This window comes from Etheostoma spectabile, chromosome 16 (assembly GCF_008692095.1).
Source record: "Etheostoma spectabile isolate EspeVRDwgs_2016 chromosome 16, UIUC_Espe_1.0, whole genome shotgun sequence".
NCBI lineage: Eukaryota > Metazoa > Chordata > Actinopteri > Perciformes > Percidae > Etheostoma > Etheostoma spectabile.
Genome location: NC_045748.1, coordinates 12,515,969 through 12,533,213, shown reverse-complemented (window position 1 = coordinate 12,533,213; position 17,245 = coordinate 12,515,969). Strand labels below are relative to the sequence as shown.

At 40.4% G+C, this 17,245-nt stretch overlaps 1 protein-coding gene and 1 long non-coding RNA gene across 10 annotated transcripts in view; both read right to left on the bottom strand.

Annotated features, from left to right (window-relative positions):
- The window catches only part of LOC116704702 (uncharacterized), a 24,576-nt gene extending 11,680 nt beyond the window's left edge, over positions 1-12,896 (bottom strand). The window contains exons 1-2 of the long non-coding RNA XR_004335762.1: positions 12,886-12,896; positions 9,526-9,531 (exon numbers count right to left, since the gene is read on the bottom strand). This is a non-coding gene — a long non-coding RNA (uncharacterized LOC116704702). The remainder of the gene's footprint in view (positions 1-9,525; positions 9,532-12,885) is intronic.
- A 2,844-nt stretch (positions 12,897-15,740) lies between these two features.
- fcho2 (FCH and mu domain containing endocytic adaptor 2) overlaps positions 15,741-17,245 on the bottom strand; it is a 51,365-nt gene continuing 49,860 nt past the window's right edge. For all 9 annotated transcript variants that reach the window (XM_032540282.1, XM_032540286.1, XM_032540284.1 and 6 more), the window contains one exon: positions 15,741-17,245. This exon is cut by the window's right edge and continues 949 nt beyond it. The gene's annotated coding sequence lies outside the window, so the exon portion shown is untranslated.

Sequence of the window (17,245 nt, the reverse complement as noted above, 5' to 3'; positions counted from 1 at the left end):
TGTGTGTGTGTGTGTGTGTGTGTGTGTGTGTGTGTGTGTGTGTGTGTGTGCGTGGAAGCTAGAAGAAAGGAGGACAAAAAGGCAAGATTGAACCTGTATTTTCAGCATACAAAAGCTGACAATTTGCATTTTTCACCACAACAAGTTACACAATACCAAATGTGAGGACTTAAACCTGGAAGTGAGCAGTCCAATCAATTCCAGAGTGGCTGTCCAAAAACACTGAAAACACTGAATGCGTGTGTGTGCAGTGTGAGTCTCTGGGTACATGCGAGTTCACACTGCATACACACTGCGACCAGTAGCCTAAACTACAGCCTACCTTTCAGTCACAGGCACAGACCTGCTCGCTGGGTGGTGACACCGCTGGCGAGCGAACTGAAAACTGCAAACGACAAAAGCTGGAACAACAGGAAGATAATTCAGATTTGATTGGTTTCACGTGTTCTTCATAAACAACAAAGTTTTCCTGTGCCTCCAGCGTGTTTTCCTGCAAACATGGAATCCATTTGTCCCCCGTCTTCATGCCCTGTAGTTGCACAGGCTCTAACGTAGCAGAGACACACACACACACACACACACACACGCACACATACACACACGCACACATACACACAGTGAAATGAAAGCAAGCCCACCACTGTGGCACTGGGATCTTTTGATGTACGGTCAGGAACTTATTTTCAAAACAGCCACTTTCAGCTGCTAAGAATAATCACGAGGCACTCGGAGAGGAATATGTGACTGAGGCTCGCCAGGTCTGCCTTTCCCGTCAAAATAATGTCCTGACAGAAGCCTGCGTCCTTCCATGTCCTTTTAGTGGAGAGTTTTCCTCAGATGCATCCAATTCCACGCACACATGCGACATTTAAAGGGTTGATCCACTCAAATGTAAGAAAACAAACTGGTGTCAAGCCATTACTTTGGGTGTTTTAGATATTTGTCTCTGAGAGTAAATTAAGTTTTTTTGTGGTAGCTTACTCACGTTAATAAAAAAAAAAGAACTTTAAACCAAAAACTTTTTTTCTCAAGAAAAGTGTTTTGGGGATAATACACAGTCTGTCAAGTTTTCCACAGAGACCTTTTCTTTCAAGAAGTGGTTCTCAACCAGGGGATCGGAACCCCTATGAAGGGTCACAAGATGGTCATACCAGCTACAACATAAAAAAAAAAAAACATAACTGAATAAATCCATGTTTATTTTCTGCAGTCTTTGCTTCTTTTTTTATAAAGTAAAAACTGGAAAGTTTGACCTCTTTAAGCCTCTCACAAAGTATATACTGTACATGCCATGGGACAAGATGTCACGAGCGCGTTGTATTATGGGGTCTAAAGCAGAACCATTGCCTAAGTGAGTAAAAACATGTATTTTTGTAATTAAGGTAAACCGATCCTTTAGCATAAGCTTACATAATGCAAAAGAAAACACATGCATTGCTTGGTGCTGATAATTCACTAAATGAGGCAGTAGGTTCCTTAGCAATTACAAAGGTATACAACTCTCCTGTTCAACTCCTTAACAGAAAACCCCACGCGTTACCTACTGTCCTGCAGCCAGACACGGAACGACATTTTTTTCATTTTTATCTGAGAAAGTTTCAACATTTTGTGAAAATGTGAATAACAGATTTGCATAAAATATGTCTATAATATTTCTATTTGAAGCAATAGTGCATGGCATAAAGAATCATGGAGTATTTGGAATTTTACTCACGTGTGAACAAGATGATCAGTCAGACAGTGTGAAATAAATGAGATGATTTTGAGATTTTAATGCACTTTAAAGCCTATATATATGTATATATATATATACATATATATAGCCTATGTATATATATATATATATATACAAACATATGAAATGAAGTGAAAATGGAGACTTCTGTGTCTGTCAATTAAAATGTTGGACTGCTGCTGAAACTAAACTGACGTTAAATATTTTTCTTTGTAAGATTTTGACACTGTCATGATGTGTCATGTGTATCTTTTTGTCCGTCAAGACAAAGCCCTTTGTTGAGTGCAGTGTTACAACAGAATATCCTGACACAATGAGCTCAAGTTGCAGTTCCAACACCGACTTCAGCTGTTTGTGAGTTGCAGAGGCCGAGCCTTCTCAGTCGTATTGGCATGCAGCGTATGGGAGGAAGGTGGTGTAACAATGCAAACACAATGGCTCGGTCCACTCACTGCCGAGCAAGGTCAACGCTAATTACTCCAGTCTAATCGTGATTTCCAGGGATTATCTGACCCCTTTGGTATTTTTGATTTCAAAAGAAAAAAAAGCCATCTCAGATGTAGTTTCCAAATCCGTCCGCAAATGTTTAGCTGGGAGCACATGTGTTTCAGTGAAAGGGCCTCCAGCTCAGGAACCTCCTGCACAATCAAACCACTTCAGTGGCATCACAATGCACGCTCATCCTGGAAAAGAAAACACGTGACAAAAACAACACAGACTGAGAGAGAAAGGCTTGGCCCAGGCCAGCAGAGATGCAGAAACACCTGTTGCCCTCACAGAGAGCTTTCATGTGTTAGAGTAAACTTCACGAACTCTGTTTTTCATTTGCAGTACAGAGTGTATTATTATTATTATTGTAAAGCAGCATCATGTATCAGGACATGTTGTCGGCTTCCGAGTCATTTCAACATTTCTTTCGTAGGCCAACATACTTGTAAATAATTCCTGTAGGCCTATTGCTATTTTTCTTTAAAGGATCTCCAGCTGGAAATAATAACGTTTTCTTCTTCTTCTTCTTCTTCTTCTTCTTCTTCTTCTTCTTCTTATTATTATTATTATTATTATTATTATTATTATTAACCGCATAATTACTGCTAACCTATCTTCATAACCTTAAAACTCATGTCAGGACTCACGTTCTCGCGGGCACTATTTCCACTTTTTTCATCCGTTCTCTTTTATTTCCGAGTTGTTATCGTTCAACATGTTCCGTAATACTTTCATAAATCGTCTCCAGTGCTCCAGAATGGTGAAATAATGGGCCCTGCTGTCGGCCACCCGCATTTTACTGGGCTGTAAAATTAATGAAAGTCATATTGCGCTGCGGTCCCAGATCTGCAGAACACGGCGCAAAGTTTGAAGGAGGTCCTGAGATGTTTTCTAAATTGCTATGAATTTTCAATTTTTGGAAAGTTGTTTGGGAGTTGCTCGTGCTTTTTGGAGCAAAGCCGGCTGTTAATGTAGGGGGATTTAAGCAAGCATATATATATATATATATATATATATATATATTTGCTTGCTTAACATGTTAAGTACAGTGACATATCATCTCTCCTTCAAATAAAAAAAGTTCATTAACTCGTTTAAACATGTTTCCTGCTGCTGAGGTGTAGTTCTTTATGTTTTTAAGCACCGATAATAACACAGATCACACCAACAAGCTTTTATTTATTTTTTTAGATACAAACTATAGTCCCAAATGTCAAAGATATTTTCGCGTCTGTTGTAAATATTTGTTTTTTTAAACTACATGAATGCCATTTTTTTGTCTCGTTTTAGTTTTTTAATTTACAAAAAAGAAGAAAAAAAAACATTTGACAACAAACATTTTGGTTTTCGCTCCCCCCACCCCCACGTACTTCATTTACACATAACAATAGCTGAACATTTATTTTTTTTTATCACCAGAAAAAGTTTTAACCAAATAAATCAACTTTTATTTCCATCAAAAGCTCCTGATTCGATCCCAATTAAATTAGCAAACCATTCAATGTAATAAAAATAATTCGCCAATGAATTCAAAAACCTAGGTGTCTCTCAGGATTATTCTTTGTGTTAATGTGTTGTCTGTTAATCGCCATTCGTTCGAAACGAAGACTTTATTAATTCATTCATTCATTATCAACAAAAAAGTTAAAGTTTAAAGTTGGTTTCTGGCGAGTTTATTCGTGTTACCAAAAAAGTCCATTTACATTTGTTCTGTGAGACAAAAGACACATAAATAAGATTATAAAAAGTTATAGAAAGTTACAAAAATAAGATGAAGTTCATTAAGCTCGTGGAATAAAAGTTAAGTTATGAATGAAAATTGCCAAATTTAATTTAATACAAGCGAGATTTAAACTCTGATTTAATAGAGAAAACAATGCTTTATTCATTGTAAACGACATATATTTTGTAAATTTTATAATCAATATTACTATTATTATTATTATTATTATAATCAATATTACTATTATTATTATTATTATTATTATCATGATTATTACTATTATTATTATTACCCCGTACCTGACCTGACCCTGAGAGAAGGTGTGTTGATTTCCTCAGTGTTTCTGCCCCCGTGTGGTGCAGTGACACTTGTGTTTGTCATGTCCTGCAAACACAACTGACATTAAACGCCTCACTCAACTGTTAGAGAGTTGAAGGATCCTGCAGGGAAAGGGGGAAGAAATACGACATTAATCTTAATCCGAATGGATTACTGGCCCAATTATGACCGATGACCTGTTATTATTATCGTCATCACCATTAAAATTAAAGACATGTAATTTAATAATGACATATTGAGACTGATATATTCAGGCGATCATCCTCTTTAAATGCCACACACAGATATGAGAAAAGCTGCCAACATGTTAACAATTACAAATTAAATGAACTTATGATCCCCCCCCCCCCCCCCCCCCCCTCAAAAGTTAATGCTTCTCATTTTCTTAAAGCATCTCTGCTAAAGTGTCCCCATGTTTGTGTCAGGCAGCAGTGGCTGTCCACAGTCCCTCTGCCAACATTTAATATTTAATGGATGTATTATAGTGGTTTCTGCAGCTGAGAGACAACCCGCACTGGATAAATATGTGTGTGTGTGTGTGTGTGTGTGTGTGTGGTGTGTGTGTGTGTGGTGTGTGTGTGTGTGTGTGTGTGTGTGGTTGTTTTGTGTGTGTGTGTGTGTGTGTGTGTGTGTGTGTGTGTGTGTGTGTGTGTGTGTGTGTGTGTGGTGGTGGGTAGTATATCTCTAAGTTTCCAGAACCTTAGAGCCCTCAGATAGAGCCGAGTTTGTCCATTCATCTCCATTTTAATGAGGTTTTCTTCCAACGGAGCCTCAATTTAGTGGATTGCATGACTTCATACATAATTATGATGGTAACTGTACATGATGACAGCTGTGAGAGGAAAGTAAAACCTATAAGCAAAGTTTAGCTGTGGAACGAAACGCAGGGGGGAAATGGAAGATTTGTTCTACAGGACATTTTATCGAAACAGTTTAACATGTTAGCAAGAAAGAGGAAGAGTCAGAGGAAGAGCTCAGAAAGACACGGCATACTGAGCAAGTGTCAGGAGGGGCTGATGTCCGATTGGGTTATTGTGCTAAAGGAAGGGTAGATGTCTTCACATGCAGGTGGAGGTGAACAAGTAGCTTTGGTCTTGTCATCCTCTGTCTTCTCAATCCTATGAGGAATTAAAGAGCATATCTCAGGCAGGCTGGATGTAAGAAGAGAGCTAATGGCTCGTATCCACGTGTTTACAGGCCCAATTGGTTATGCTTAAAGCGCACGTTAGGGAGCCGGTTGCCCTTAAAAAGAAAACAATGAGGCTGAGCAATTTCTCCCTTGATCATTCCCGTATTTGGCATTAACCCGTGGAAACACACTGAAACAGGTCAGAAGTTGTGACAACATAAGTGAGAGCTGGTGAGCAGAGCATGTGTTCATATGATCAGGGCAGCAGGTTATAGTTATCCTAGGTTAACTGTATTATTCCTGCTGTCTGCTTTTATTAAAGCGAATTACTTTCCTGGAAACCTGCTGGGAGTAATTGTCTCAAAACAATAAAAGAAAGTGAAAACTTGTAACTTTCCACTAATGGAGTGCAGCTTTGGGTTCAGTAGAAACCTTGTCTGTCCAAGGATATTTGATTAAATTTTTTTTTTTTGTAAATAAATGGGATCGTGCAAGTAGTGGAAAGAAAGCTTTCTTTTGTGACAATACACAGTGTTATGTTTCCACCTCCAGACTTGGTTTAGAACCAGGTGTGAAAATAAAAAATTAAAAAATCACGCTTTTCTACAAAGCACATATACACTGTAAAATGGTTTTGATGTGACGTCATACCGTTAGTTCAGCACAGCGCAGGCCACATGTTGAATATACGACTGAGCTAGAAAGACTGCAGTGAATGTCAACACAGCTAAGGGTGATTAAATGAGAAGTTGGGAAGTTATTTTGGTCTCAATTATTTTCATTTTATTGACAAAAGGCTCATTTTAGTTTATGAAAAGCCTGAGAGAGTGTTACACCGACAACATGTCAGTGTACCACAACATGTTCCCTCTCTTACAGTCACAAGACAGTTTTAGTTTGGGTCTTTTTGCTACTTTGCTAACCCGGAAATGAGCGGGAGGAGCGGGAGTAGAGCCTCTCAAAATCTGGCGAAAATCTTTTAAACTGACCTTTGTCGATCTTAAAGGAAGACAGATTCAGCAACTGCACGGCCTTAAAATGTTTTCAGAAACACGTTTCGGTGAACTGTTTTCTTTTCTGCCGACGCTCGGCCATCGGACACACCAACTCGATTATCAGCCGTCGAACAGTCTGGCGAGGTCAGTGACCCGAATCTGTTTGTGTGTTCCGTGCCGTTGTCAGGGGAGCCGTCTGCATCCATTTTGGCCAATTTGACATGCAGAATCGTCCAGTGGGCAGTCGGACTCAATGATCAATCTGATGGGTGGAGTGCTAGCCTTTGATTAGCAAATCAGTGAAAACCGGAGCTGACAACGCCAGTATCTTCTTAGTACTAGCCATCATACTTTCTTATGACTAGTATCAACGCTCTCTGATGAAAGCAATGACCGACGACAGAGTGCTCTCTGTTTTCTAGGTCTAGAGAGATGATCCGTCATTTTCAGTTTTCAGTTTTTGGGCGGCAATACAGATTAGCTGTTACGAAAACGTATTATGTCTCAAACATGCGCAGAACGTACGTTCCAGTCTGCGTTGCTTCGGTGTGTTCCGAGGTACTTTTTAGAGGGACGGGAGCCGACTGATCAGTCCGACTGGTCGCCTGTCGGGTTGGTGTGTCAGAGCCTTTAAAGGTTTGTGCTTCCTTAAAAGTTGAAGCAGTATCTGTCATGTAAGCACTAAAGTGAAAGAATGTCCCGTTGTTGGCAGGTCCAGCAGGAGATGATCCCAAACGTGCAGACACTGGTGAGCCTGAAAGAGTCTCCAACGGAGGTCATGATAGGGTCCATGAGTCCCCTGGGTGTCAAATTCCAAGTGAGCCACGCTGCCTCTCACAGTGAAGTCAAACAGAATCAACACTCAGTAACTAGAAAGACACTTACCAGCCGAGAGGACACATTATCAGTTATCCTGACTGCACTTGACTTATGTTGACAGGGGATAGGAACATTGTGTTATTAAAACCAATAAACAATAATTGAATAATAAGAACATTGTGTACCGGTATCACTGTCCATTTTAAATGGCATCTTTTTTTAGCATGTTTGCATGAACTCATGTGGACAACTGTGTGGGTTGGTGAATTAAGGCAGAAAGGTTTATTTATACAAATTGTGGAACAATAGTAATTATCAACCCATACGCCTACACGATAAAACATGAGCGTGCTGTCAAATGATGCACTAGAATGAACTCTATATACGGTTCATATTTTAGTCAGGTATGAAACATGTCCCCGGTCCCCAGTGAACACAACACGTGTATTACGACCATGAGTGGCTGGGTTAGCTCAGTTGGTTGAGCACGCGCACACACATGGAGGTTTACTCCTGGACGCAGCGGCCGAGGGTTAGACTCCGACCTGCGGCCCTTTGCTGCATGTCATTCCCCCTTTCATGTCTTCATTTATCCTGTGAAAATAAAAACCTAATGCCCAAAAGAATTATCTTTAAAACAATAAAGACCATGAGAGAACATTTTGGTAGAGGCACAAAATGATTCCTGCACGCATGGAACGTGATCCGAAGTCCACCTTGTCATATGTCATTTCACACACACCCGCTATGTATAACTTATCAGCGACAGGCAGCTCATACTGCAATGGTTGAACAGATCAGTCTAGCATGTTAAGTGGAGGGGCTTAAAAACACATCACGCTATACGTGTTACAGTCAGAGGCTAAATGAGCTCCACACAAAGTGAAACTCCCACGTAACACGCAGTTGAAAGAGCCTTAACACTTCACACAGGGTCTACTAAAGCTGCCTGTTCTTTCAGTGTATGGCAAGCCATACTCTGTATTTGTTTAATTCCCCTTTTATGGTTGTGTGGCAAAGCTGAATTTCTATTAGACTTGCTATCTAACAATAGCAAGGACAACAATCCTCCACAATAGTCTCATCTAACATTAGCCTACTTAATTTGTCTCCTCCATAGGCTGCAGCACAGCAAACAGCTAAACACCTGTGTGCGCTACAGTAAAAAACCAAGTATGTTCATGAATTTTTAATTCCGAATGCAAACACTGTGACATGCAAACATGTTTTCAGTTGAATTTCGTAGCAGTCTGCTCCTCTCCCAGCGGACAGCTTGCATTGCACATCCGCACTGTATTGCGTGTAACAAGCATGCCAATGTGGAAAGCAGGATCACATGCAGCTTATGGCAAAGCAAAACAAAAGGTCTTCAGAGGGAAACAAGCAAGTATCAGATCTAACCTGTGTTTCTGTTTCTTTGAATGTGTGTGCGTGTGTGCGTGTGTGCGTGTGTGTGTATGTATCTGTCTGTCTTTATGTTAACCATAGCCTCAGCTCATTTCACCTGGCCCTGATGAACAAAGGGACAGATACTATACAAAGAATCCATACAAGTGCAGTGTTTAAAGAATCTCCCAGAATTGAAGCTGCACAGATTCTTTCAATTACCAACTCCAAATATTTATGGACTGAACATTTCCTCTCTGGAAAGGAGAGTTCTGTGTATTTGTGTGTGTGTGTGTGTGTGTGTGTGTGTGTGTGTGTGTGTGTGTGTGTGTGTGTGTGTGTGTGTGTGTGTGTGTGTGTGTGTGTGTGTGTAGATCCCCTGGGCTTATGCGTTTTTCACATCTCTGCCACCATCCTTTTGAAAGCACATCTTTCCAACATCTATACAGCCTATGCAGTCGCTTTTATTTCATTTATTTTTTGTTATTTTTTTAGAAATAGTCACAGAGCATCGACACGTCAAATGGCCATGAAAATTACAGTTCAGCAGTAAATAATGATGCCCTTCACAGATGTCACTCTTTAAAGGATATGATTTGGAGAATCCTAACTCCTAACACATCCCTCCATGTCCTTCATGCACCAAAGCGTCAAAGCTGCACATTGGGCCACCCTTCTTTTCACCTGGCGGTGCCTGAAGATCGACGGTTGGCGACGGAGCCGGACACACCGCAAAAACCATGGCGACGGACACTCACCACCCTGGTGTGTCAGTCAAGGCCTTTAGGTTTGTAGAAACCAAGCCTTGTCTTTTCTTGTCTCTCCCTCTGTATGAATAAGAGATAAGAGCACTGTTCACCCCGTTCCCTCCATGTAAATGGTTCCCTTGTCTCTCTCCTTCTGTGGGAACAGTGTCCTGGTCTCTTCACCATCTGTTTAAAAAGTGTCCTCTTCTCTTTTCCCATTGTTGAAATGTTGTCCTTGTCTCTCTCCTTTTCTGTGAACCAGTGTTGTAGTCAAGACCACCTAAACCAAGACCAAGTCATGACCAAGACCAATGTGTATCGAGACCGAGACAAGACCGAGACACTGAGAGGGTTGAGACAGAGTCAAAACCTAGACCAGACCATTGCGATAAGAGTCCCACACTGCATGAAACGATAAAATGTGGTAAAAAATGCTAACCATAGGCCCATTACAAGAAAAACCCACAGAAAACTTAAGATTCTTCTTCATTCACCTCTTTTATTGCCATTAGTGTGTCATGAGAAATGCGTCTTTATCTGAGACAAAGACAAGTCAAGGATCTTCAAAAAGCGTTCTTGAGAGTTGAAATGTTGTCCTTGTAAATGGACTGTTCTCATATAGCACTTTTCTAGTCTTACCGCCTACTCAATGCACTTTTACATAGTACAGGAACCATTCACACACCTTCATACACTGTGACTGAGGCTGCTGTACAAGGCGCCACCTGTTCATCAGATAAACCCACTCACACATTTACACTCCGATGGTGCAGGGTTCAGTGTCTTTGCCAAGGATCGAACTACCAACCTCGGCAGGCAACCGCTTTACCACTGAGCCACAGCCGCCCTTGTCTCTCTCCTCTTTGAGTGAATGGTGTTCTTGTTCTCTCTGTTGGCGGCACCTGGAAGTTGCTTAACATTCCTCCGGAATCCATCTTCTTCGTCTATGTTTCAAATATATCTACAGTACCTAATTTAATCCTTCTGATTTTCCACATTATAGTTTGACAATTTTTCCTCCATATAACGTATGTATTATTTATGCATGTGTAATTTGCTGAGAAGCATTACAGTAGCAATGCCAATAAAGGTGGGCCAAAGGATCACTGTTTCAGGATTTAGGATGTGACTATTTCTCAGTGATCCCTTCCCCCACACACAAACACACACACATACATACATGCTTACCATGACAAATAGCCTGTGACATGCCTCTGTGGACATGGCACGAAAGGGTCCACTCCCTCTCCCAAGGGCTGCAAATGCAGTGGGGTCTGCCAGTTGACGGGACAATGAGTGTCTCCTCACTGGATCCTTTCACCTTTCTAGCAGTGGTCAGGAAACATTGAAATCACAACAGTAGTATGTCTGTTTGCAGTTGCCGTGTAACAGCGGTACAGTTATTGCAGTTCATCATCACCCCAGGCTTTACAGTACATCTCACCTGACTCTTGAATGTGTCTTGAATGTGCAAAAGAAGCAGAGGGGTGAATGCAGATACAACTGGTAGCTGTGAAACCAACCAAACAGAATTCATGGTTTAATTATTTCCAGATACAACTGAAGTCCTGGTAATGTAGACAGTGATGAAGACAGGAAGCCCCTCTATGCAAATGATGGAGACAGAGACAAAGGTGAATATTTCATTGCAAAGTCATTTCTCGCTCCAGGGGACATTGAAAGATTAAATTCAGGCTTTTTCCACAAACCTTGACTAGATTACTGTAATCAGCTTTCTGGTTTATCAACTAATACGGTAAGTCAGGGAAAATGTATCACACCAGCTGTAGTCTCGCTGTGCGAAACCATCCACACGCTGCGGAGCGGGGGAGGGTCTGGCTAGTCCACACAGTATTCTGTGATGGGAGAAAATTGTGCTCTGGTTTATTGGCATTTCTTTAAATCAATCACAATCGCCATGGCCGGCGATGAGCTCCGCACAGAGCCGCTGCTAAATAGACATCAGCAAAAATATACACATCCGCACTGGAGCAATCCCAAAGTGGAATGGCAAGGATATAGACTACACCGGCCGCAAATCAGGCCAGGGGTGTTAAATGGGAGGGGGGGGGGGGGGGGGGGGGGGGGGGGGGGGGGGGGGGGTAGTTAGGGTCAATGGTTCATTTTTATCTCAGCTACACACTTGTAAAGTTTCCTGACTGAATCTTGCTACCACAATGACAAAACTGTTCACACACAGATAGAAATATAAATACCTGGCAAAGTACTCAAAACTGTCTCTGTGGTATTTTCTGCTTTAGTTTTTCTATACAAAAGTTCACTTGTATTTCAAGATTAACATTTATTTAGATTGCTAGATTAATTAGATTGCTTAGATATATTCTCAGATTGGCCCTTCAGATATGTTCCGGACATATTTCATAGATAAAAGCCAAGATGGTGACCACAAGTGGTCTTCTCCTTAGGCTGAGGTTAATGTCGAGGCTTCAGAGGATGGCAGTGGATAGTTTGAGGATTTAATATAAATGAAAAATATATGCAAACAAAAGGAGTCCCGGATACAGCAGGCAAAAAATAATCCAGAAGGAACTTGAAAGACAAAATAGAAAACACAAGGAACACCGAGACTAACCGGGAAGACTCACACACACGCAATACAAACAGAAAACTATACAATGATCTGACACAAGACAAGGGCAACACAACGACCAATTACACAGGGTAACAAGAGGCAGGTGACACATGGCTGGTAAACAGGTGAAAGACATCAGACAATCCCAAAAGCGGGAAAACAAAAAGCCAGGAAGTGAAACAAGGCAAGGGAAGACAGAAAAAGAGACTACCACAATAAAACAGGAAACAGAACAAAATGTGAAACCATAACGGCCTGAAAACAGTGTGCAAGTTATTATTTTTTAACATTGTGCAAGTGTTTCTGAACAGATTATTACCCAGCATCTGTTTCCATGTCTATATTCTACTGTCACGATCAAATAAAGGCAAAAATCCCCCAAAAAGAATCTATTCAAACATGGACACGCACATGTTTTGTAGGCTGTATAATTGATTGATTGATTGATTGATTGAGTGATTGTAAAGCTGGGGATCCGCCGATGTCATCCAGATTAAAACAGTTTGTCCAAGTCCTTCTGTCGTGAGCAATTCCCTGTCAGTTCCGTTAACAGTGAATTGTGTTCATGTTTTTCATTGCCAGAAGGAAACAGTTGACAGAGTTCTGCTTGCCGAGTGGAAAATGCGACAGACGCCTTTGGATGTGAGTCTGACATGTTCCAGGTTTGAGTTATTCTAAAGAGGTCGTCTCGGTTTTGGAGTGAGCAGGAGTAGCAGGGGAAAAAGAATCCATATTAATGCAATAAACTTACACCAGCCGTGTTTGTTCAGATGTTTTTCTCTCGTGGTGAAGAGGGAGATCAAATGGGCACATCAGTTGTAAATTGCCCATGAATGTTACTGATGTGGGGCTCGCTCTCTGTGTTGTAGAATAACTCAACTCTATGGCTCCAGTGAGCCTTTGGACAAACATCACTGTGATGGTGGACAACAAAGACTAAATGCTCCCTCTGCTCCGACTGTTTCACAGAGCTGATTCTGACGTTCAGAGTCTCTCAATCGAGACACAGATGGCTTGACCATCCCAGAACCCAGAATTCCCACCGTTTTTAAATTATAGTTTGATATTTTGGAAAACACTCTTATTTGCTTTCTTGTCAAGAGTTAGAAGAGAAGATTGAGAGTGGTACCAATCTTCTCATCTAACTCTCGGCAAGAAAGCAAACAATGTCAAAGTATTCCTTTAAATTCCCTTAATCCCATTTCTCTTTAGTAGCCTGCTACCTGTACAGCCCACACACTCACATTCACACATCCTGTCAAGTTGTAAAAAATGCCTGGGCACACGCAAGACTCTACATATGGACCTACACAGTTTTTGGAAAGGACTTCAGCTCACATATCTCACTTTGGCCTGTCAGAGAATAACATCATACACAGGAGACCTCAAGATCTCTTCCTCTTCTTCTGAGTGCAGCGGACGGAGAAAAGTAAAGGCAACACTGATGACACCCACGTGTAGCTGTGAAAAGGCAGCTCTGACGGTGCATTTCAAACGGCATGAGGAGGTCTTCAGCCAGAGGGACACAAGGCATGACTGAGTGTGTAAATATGCATAAGGTGTTGATGTAGTGCTGAGCGTGTACGCACGGTCACGCATACATCCTCCTAAGCAAAGCACTGTATGAGGCTCTCCTGGTGCAAACAGCACATTACTAACACGTGTGGTGGTGTCTTCAAGCTTTCTTTCATGCCCTATCCTCCTGCATATGGAATATGTTTATTTAAAAAAATTATGTATCTTTTGCACTATTACAACTTTTGACTTTTTAGCCTGCAATATTTTATCATAAAATCTGTATGTTTTGGGGCAATTTAGATGGCTTTAAAGGGCCAGTTCACCCCAAGACAGTAATCGCCCCCCCCCCCCCCCCCTCCCCATCTATTGGGGAGTGCTACAGTACATCTGTCAATTTAGATCAATTCAGTGTGGTTTTCAAATGTTTCAATCTTTCCATTGAATTTATATTAAAAGGTAAATGTGCTGTATTTATATAGCGCTTTTCCAGTCTTAACAACTGCTCAAAGCGCTTTTACATCTACAGGAAACATTCACCTTTCACACACATTCATCCACTGTGGCCGGGGCTACCGTACAAGGTGCCACCTGCTCATCAGATAAACACTCACACACATACACACTCCAATGCGCAGCACGGGGCAACTCGGGGTTCAGTGTCTTGCCCAAGGACACTTCGACAATGACTGCTGGGGCGGGGATCAAACCACCAACCTTCCGACTGCCAGGCAACCGCTCTACCACTGAGCCACAGCCGCCCTGCCCTGCCACACACAAATCTCTTAGTTCCATATGTGTTTTTGGTATATCGGTGAATGTGAAAAAGAACTGCTAGGTCCTCTGTCAGCTCTAGCCACTGAAAAGAAAGAGGAGAAATCAGGCCAATTACAAAAGCTGGTCAGTCTGACAGCCTGTTGTTTGAGCTCGTTACTATTCATGAGCTCAACCAGTTGCGCTGGGTAAAGGATCTTAATAGCTGTTAGCCAATCAGAGTCAAGCAGCTTAGCTTGTTGAATATAAATAAGAACTGGCACAAAGCAAGCTAAGTCTTCCTGCAGGCTTTCTATACCACACTAGAATGGCTTGAAACAAGGTAACCAAGGGATTTATTCAACCAAAAATGTTAGAGTCCATGGTCAAACTTCAGACATTACCACAAAGTGAAATACGTGTGGCCGGGCACCTTTAGGGGCTAGAAACTACAAATGTGCTATATAAGAACAGTCCATTTATATTTACCTTTAAAGCACGCATAAAAGAGTGTTCACACAAGCTTTGAACTGTAGATTAAAGTGAGGGGTAGTTTTTTTGTACCGTTGAGTCTTTGGAATAACATTTCAGTTGCTTTGAGATATACTGTGCTTCAGTTAACTCAAAACAATTATCATTGAAGCTCATATAGTCACACAAAAAATAGAGAAAACACTGTGGCTCTTTTAGAGAAAAACATGTTTTTGAGAGATCTGACCCATCAACTCATCGTGACCTATTGAATGGACTTGTTGTACTTTCCATGATGACCCAATAATGCAGAGGAGAAACTCATGTGGACATCGTGGCCTCCACAAGAGAAAACCTGCTCTCCTATTTACAGATTCATGATTCTAATCTCAAGCATCAGCATATTTGTTCATTGTAAAAACAGCTTTCACTTTCTTAAATTCTTTAACTCATGCTCTAGCAGTAGTCATCACTTTGAGGTATTTGGTCATAAAAATGTAAAGTTTAAAATTATTGGACAAATTGAAATTTTGAACTGCTGGTGGTGTTAGATGAAAAGCTTAGATAAACTTGAAGTCATCCGTAAACAATGACTTGGAACCATGAACGTATATCCAAAAATGTGTGCGGATCGAAGCCCGTTGGTAGCTAAGCACACGCCACACAACCGCAATGTCACCAGTTTGATACAAACCTATGACTTTGTAGCAAAAAATAAAAATAAATAATCTTGAAAAAATATATAATCTTGATGGAAGCTCTTACTATATCTGCATGGTGAGGCTAAAAGAAACTACACAGAACACTCTTAGTCTTTTTAATATATTTGTATATATTCATATATTACACATTTAATACAGGCACAATGAGAAATCATAAAGTAGAGACACAAAGTGGCTGAGATATTGGTAAAAATGTACAATTTACGAGAATCATTTATACAATTTTTCTTTCTTTTAACTCTGTTCAATACAACATATAAAGAAAGATGGGATGGGTGAAAGTGACAAAAAAAAGCCTTAAGTAAGTTTATTTTGCACGTTTTGTTGGGACAGCAAGAACCAGCTTGCTAATGCTGAACACAATTACAGAATGTGTTCTTATTTTTTTTATGCATTTGGCTCATCTGACCAAAACCGCTGATATAATTAAGAAAAACCACAGCGTGACATGTTCTCACTGTACAAATGTCTGGTGCTACAATCTGATGAATTTATGTAAACTCATTCATTTAAAACATTTGGCTGATTAAAGTCCAGAGTGGGATACAAAATGTGAGTTTATTCCATCATCCATTTAAGATGAATGCCTGCCTCTAGATTATTATCAAAGGCTTGGTCTTATACCAAAATCATACAAAACATTAAAAACTTGGTAATAATCACCCTGGCCAGATATTATATCAAATAAATGATCAAGTGAGACATCAAATGAATCAAGTATGGATAAGAGTTTAAATCACCTGCAATCCAGTCAGTTAAAAAGCGGACAGTAAAAAATAAGCCTGGTGTGAAAAGATATTTCCTAAAATCTTATCTTAGAGGTCAGTTGGCCACATGGTGCACAGTGTATGAAGCTCCTGCCGTAAAAAGTTTTCAATCAAAGCTTCCAGGTAACTAACTAATCGCATCTCCACACTCCACATACCAGCACATTTACCAATTTTAGGATCATTACATGGTTGAGGTCAATGTAAAACATAGAAATACTCCATTAAGAAGCACAACAGCCTCTACAGCAGCAGCCTTCATTACTAAAAGAGTGAAGAATAAAGCACCAAGAGTCAAACGTGGACCTATTCCATCCATCCATCCGTTTTCCATACCCGCTTGTGCTGTTTATAGTTGCAAGTTTTATCCCAGCATGCACTACGTGAGAGGCAAGACAGGCCAGTTTCAAAGAGCAATGGCAGAACTGTGCTACAATATCTAACCCCAATCAACAACACTGGATTACTGAGTGTTGAGTAGCTGTGAGAAGGCATTCCCATCATTAATTTGGCCTTATTGTGCTATTGCTACTCACTTACATCATCGACTGCACAGTGAGTGTATGAGGGGCTAACTTTAACTGACGAGCGTTAGAAAAAATTAGAAAAAGACAAGATATAAAAGAGTTTGATGATTAAACTCAGTCACAGAAGGCAAACATGACTCCTTTGTTTTTGGAAGACAGTGGGGTTGTAAAAAGAGGACACATTTTCCCTTCAACATCCAAATAAAAGAAGTTAAAAAAAAACAACTGGCACATTGTTGGTGCAATTCTCATTGACTGTGCTGTAGTATACAAAAAAAGATTTGAGAAAAGTTTTAAAGATTCAGGCACATTTCTCCATTCATAGGGCACAAAAGTGTGATAAAAAAGCCAGTTTAAAAAAAACAAGGCTGCAAGTTAAATTTGGGGCAATGTAATGTCCCTTGATTCTTTGTTTTTAAAGCATCTACCATTTTAGAGAATGTTTTACAGTCAAAATTACTGACAATTGTTTCAATTGATGAAGTGGCATATATATATATATATATATATATATATATATATATATATATATATAT